Source organism: Gastrolobium bilobum, unplaced genomic scaffold, assembly GCF_033153095.1.
Source record: "Gastrolobium bilobum isolate Gb01-03AN ecotype WA unplaced genomic scaffold, APGP_CSIRO_Gbil_v1 utg21117, whole genome shotgun sequence".
NCBI lineage: Eukaryota > Viridiplantae > Streptophyta > Magnoliopsida > Fabales > Fabaceae > Gastrolobium > Gastrolobium bilobum.
In genome coordinates, this window is record NW_026897373.1 from 184,761 (window position 1) to 190,442 (window position 5,682).

General features: G+C 33.1%; 1 long non-coding RNA gene across 1 annotated transcript; it reads right to left on the reverse strand.

Moving 5' to 3' along the window:
* Nucleotides 1–270: 270 nt before the first annotated feature.
* On the reverse strand, nucleotides 271–2,017 carry LOC133306362 (uncharacterized). The gene is made up of 3 exons (XR_009750876.1): nucleotides 1,668–2,017; nucleotides 1,043–1,111; nucleotides 271–564 (listed from the first exon to the last, which is right to left on the reverse strand). It is a non-coding gene; the product is annotated as an uncharacterized LOC133306362 (long non-coding RNA).
* Between the last annotated feature and the right edge of the window lie 3,665 nt (nucleotides 2,018–5,682).

Consider the following 5,682-nt stretch of genomic DNA (forward strand, 5'->3'; position numbering starts at 1 on the left):
ATGATGGTGGTGGTTGGTGACGGTAGTGGTGATGGTGGCAGTGATTGTAGTGGTGGCGATGGTGGTGGTGGCGTGGTGATGGTAATGATGGTTGTAACACTCTGTGTCCATCCGGTTTATTAAACATACATATGGCAGTAGCGCAGCTAAATAAATGCGAAAGCTAACTTTTCCTTTTCAATTATGACGTCATTATTATTAACCAAATTGATTACTTATTCATTTTTCAAAATATTACCTGTATGTAAATTACAATAATAACTAACTGAATAACCTCATAATATAAATAGTATCAAGTCACGAAACTACAACACATAGACCGGACCATATCCTGATACATGAGTACAACTCAAATTAAATCAAACATATTGATGTCAATGTGGCATGGACAACCCTCATGCTCACCAAATAAGGCAACAAAGCCCAACAAAGTCTCAACTCAAATAACAATATACTGAAATAAGGCATGGAAATCTCTAACATATCAGCTCAACAGCATACATATCCACTCAACTCAACTCCGGCCTCATGCCCTAAAGGTATCAACTTCCGAGGTACCTGAATCTGAAAATGTGACCCAACACGAGGTGAGATCTCTAAAAAGAAATCTCAGTAAGACAAGGGATCCTCAAGGATCTCTCCACCCCAAGCTCACTTACATGTGCAATATAAGTTCTAAAACAGTTTAACAATATCATTTCCAAAATCTGTGCAATGCAACATATATCCATGTCATGTATGTAAGAATCCTACTGCCTAGAGAAATAAACATGTAGGAATTACATATGTCTACAACCTACAGTACAAGGAACTCCGCTTGTACCTCACCCACAGATTCACCAACTTGTATGTCTCCACATACTCAGGCTTACCGTCTAGGTGGTACGCCACATACATATCATATGGCACTTGCACTTAACAGCTCAATAGCATTTCAAATATTCATCACATAATTTCACAAAACACATCATGCATATAAACCATCCCTCCATGAGGTATGGTGGAACCAACAATCGGCAAAACCGAGAACACAAAAGCTTACCTCTTAAGCAATCAATCCCAAGTCAAGAGTCCACAACAGCCCAAGGTTCACAAACAGCACAATTACAATCTGTTTAGACCAGAAATATCATCAATATTCATACTCTAAAGGTTCATTTCATTATGACAACATTTCCTTTTTCGTTTAGTGTTCCTTAGGCTTCTCCCAAAGCCGTAAGTCCTTAATCTAGGTGATTCTGACTTAGTTCAATTATTGCAGAGGTTCATATTAACCATTCAAGGGTCTAGAAACTCAATCCAAGCTTCTGTTCGGACAGAACAGTACGCATCTCGAAATTCTCAGAATATTCGGATATTTCACGGGGCCATATTCGGATATCCATATTTGGATATCATATCTGAATATCCATATCCGGATATCACCAACCCCATATCCGGATATCAATATCCGAATATCATATCTGGATATTTCGCGACATAACGCAGTTCTGCATTTTCGCAAAGATATCCAACCAAGGTTCCATTTTTAACATATATACATGTTAAAGCATGCATCTTTAAACCCATTTAGACCAGTGATCATGTTAGCTACTTAATCCTATCATTTTTCATGCCAAAACTTGATCTTTAACAAAGAAACTCATGATCAAAGGTGAGGAACATACCCCAAAGGCTCAAAATAGAACCACAAGTGCTCTTGGAGCTCTCAAACCAGCCCCAAGGTTCTGACTTCAAAGGTCCACGAAAATGGCTATCAAGCAAGGTCTTTTCTCTTCAAAGGTAGCTTCTTGAAGCTCCAAATGCCATGACAATGGCTCCCTCCATGAAACTCAAGAACCCAACCCCTAAACCACCACTAAATAGAGACCATAACTCCGAAATGGGTTGACTCTCACCCTCACAAAGTTGCTCACACCAAGTTATGGTGATTAGATGAATAAACTTGAACAAAAAGGTGATCACTTTGGCTCACAAGAGGAAGGGAGGAAGGTGACAAGCTTGGAGAGAAAATGCAGTAGCCACACTCACGTAGGAAGCTGAGGATCATCCTAGGGTTGTGTGCAAATCACTATATATAGTCTAATTAAGTTATAAGCATCGGTATTAGCACTAATAGCTTAGTTAATTATTTTAATCTCAAACTTTGAATTCTGAACCTAGCCATTTTTCTAGGATTTATCATATTTTTATTATAATTTTCGCAGCACTTTGCCGGTACGCGCTTTTACGTAGCCGGTATCAGTCCTGACGCCATTTCTCATTATTTTGACTCCAAACTTGTTATATCAGTCCTATATATTATTATAGGAATATTCACATACTTATTATAATTTTTCGGGATACTTCATCGATACGCTCTTATACTTATGAAGAAGAACCGGTACCTTACACTATGAAAAAGAACAGGTAACTGCATTTTTCATCAGAAAAGCGACTTTCAACATTATTAAGCCCTTATAATAATTATTCAAGTCTCCTCATATTTATTCTACGTCAATTGTGGAATTATTTCATAAACTCACATTTAATTAATTAAATTCTTAAATTAACTGTGCGGGTTCTTACAGTGGTGGTGGTGGTGATAATGGCAATAGCTAGAGAATAATGGTGGTGGTTGGTGACGGTGGTGGTAACAATAATGGTAGTGGTGACGGTAGCATGGTGGCGATGATCGTGTTGCGATGATAGTGGTAGTGGTGATAATAATAGTGGAGAGTGATTGAGAGAGACAAGTATTTTTCATTTTGTTTCTGAAAAAAAAAAAATTATTCATTTTTTCTTGTTCTCCAAAACAAAAATTAAACTGGTTCATCTGAAAAAGAAACTACTTTTAACAAATAAATTTTCTAGCCATTTTTTATGTTTGGAAATAAAAATTAAAAAAAATGACTAAAAAAAAAATTGTTATGCACGCCCTTATTCAAATTTGCATATGGCCCATTTTATCGTACGGGTGAACACGACTGCGAATCATGACACGCTTTGCGAACCTTATCAAACTTGGACAACTCCAATAATGCATTGAACTACTCAAGCATTTTGTTTTTCTTGTTTACTTCTGTGTTGTAAGTTTGTTGATTGTGTACTCATGTATTAGTTACTAGTTGACTTATCTCGTAAGTCGTTACGGTGTGTTTGGTACAAGAGAAATTTTTTGATATCCGGAAATTATGATTAATGGGAATACAGTAGAAATTGAGTTTACTTGAAATTTTACGAAAGAGGTATTTGGTTCGTCAAAATATTACCAGAAATATTGAGTAAAAGTTACTGATTCCATGTTTGGTTTAGAACGAAATATGACTTGGAATATGAGGTTATTTTACAAAAATAACCCCAAACTATTTTTACTTTTGTAATTGATAGATTGGGTCTAGATTTTTATGTATATTGGGGTATTTTTGTCTCAAAATTTATTGTTGTGCTTTCCCTTTACTTGGTATTTTGATTGGTATTCCGAATTACCATATTATTTTTGGTAATCTGAATAGTGACTTTTCTTTATAAATTAAATTACCGGTAGTCCTTGGATATCCGGGAATTGATTTTTATTCCTTCTACCAAACGTGGTAATTACATTTACCAAAGAAGGATTACCGGTAATCCTCTTCAAATTCTTGAAACAAACATCCCCTTACTGTGAGTAAGCATACTCAGAGTCTGTTTGGATGTTTTTTTATTTTTTAAGTTACTTTTTTAAAAAAAAAAAAAATTTAAAAAAAAAATCTGTTTGAATTTCTGCTTTTAAAAAAGCATAAGTCATAAAAAAAATTAAGAATTTATTTTTTTTAAAGCTAAAAATTTTAGCTTTAAAATAAAATAAAAGTTAAAAATCAATTTCTTTTCAAAAATCAAATTTTTTAAAAAATCTAAATAATTATAACTTTTATAAAAAGTACTTTTAAAATAAGGAAGTCATAAAAAAAAATTATTTAAAAATCAATACAAACGAGCTCTTACTTAGGCTCAAGTTATAGCTTTGAATAAAAGTAAAGCAATGATTTTATTTAACAATTAGTCCCAAAAAAACTGATTTATGAATTAACAAGAAAAAAAACTACTTTATGTACCTAAATAGCTTATGGGTAGCTTTTCCATCCTATAAAGTCGATGCTATGCATAGACGGGATTAAAGCATTGTCCTATAAAATAAAATGTTTATGATGATGGAACATTATTTCTAGATGTCGCGCGTGAATGGGGTCATGTGGGGCAGGTGCTGGGATAAAAATGAAAGGTGGCTACTTTTTGGATAAGTTCAAGGAACAGGATAAGAGATGATGTAAAGCATTTTAAAAGTGAAAGTAAGCATAGCCCATTAGCCCCGTTAATTTCCCTTTTTTCTTTGACATATATAAAAGTAGTCGTAGTGTTAAAGAACTTTGAGATACACCACCTTAAAAGTTAGCTCAAAGGGTGAGAGTGTTCAATGTCTTATAAATGCCACATTAGTTATTCATACAACCAATGTGAGCCTATATATCTCAACATGCCCCCTCACGCAAGAGCCGTTTAAGCTAGAAACGTGGAAATTGCACAGGCTCATTTTTGGTTTACTTTTTCTGTTTTTTTTTTTTATTTAATTCCACTTTAAAGCGGGGGACGGTGAGGCTATGATACCATGTTAAAGAACCTTGGGATACACCACCCCAAAGCTAGCTCAAAGGGTGGGAGTGTCCAATGCCTTATAAATGACACATAAGTTACTTATACCACCAATGTAGGACTATATATCTCAACACGTACCAGTGTACCACCATGACATACTACTATCATTCCATCATATTATTGAGTGATTGATGTCAATGGCGGACTTTAAAAAAAAAAAGTTTATGTCTGTAAACTTAGGGTGAGAGGTTGTCCCCCGAAGATTTTTTTAAAAGAAAATTTTAAATGTATTAAAAAATATATAAACAAGAAAAGAAAAGAATTATAGGGGTTGGTTAGGTTGAGTTCATATTAGTTAAAATCCCGATTTAAATATGTGATTTTATGATTTTACAAAAAAATTTAATCAAAACGATTTCATCAAAATTCCAAACACTTTTACGATTTTATGATTTTTTACGATTTTTTTATGTTAGGATTTTACGTTTTATGGTTTTTTATCCTCCTTCCGATTTTAGGTAAGATCCCAATTTTAACTACCATGGTTGGGCATATGTTTATTTTTTTTTCAATCTTCTTAAATTTTTTTCCTTTTTTTTTACTTGACCTAAATCACTCACTTTTGAAAAACAAAATCTCAAACTTGTGTCTACAAGTGCAGACAATGGCAATTGTGTGTGTCCGCCACTGATTGATGTGATGATAGTATTATAATTATATATTTTTGTGTGTCCGCCACTGATTGATGTGATGATAGTATTATAATTATATATTTTTGTGTGTCCGCCACTGATTGATGTGATGGTAGTATTATAATTATATATTTTAAAAATATATAATTATAATATTAAAATTATTTTTTTCTTTTCAAAAATTTATTAAATGATGTGAAAATAAAAAAAAAATTAATATTATAATTACATACTTTTTAAAATATATAATTACTCAGTGTGACAATAATATTAAAATTTTATTCACATGATACAACACAAGTCTAAGAAAAGACACATATACATAACATGCTAACGTATTTGTACCAAAAAAAAAAAAAAAAACATGTTAACGTATTGA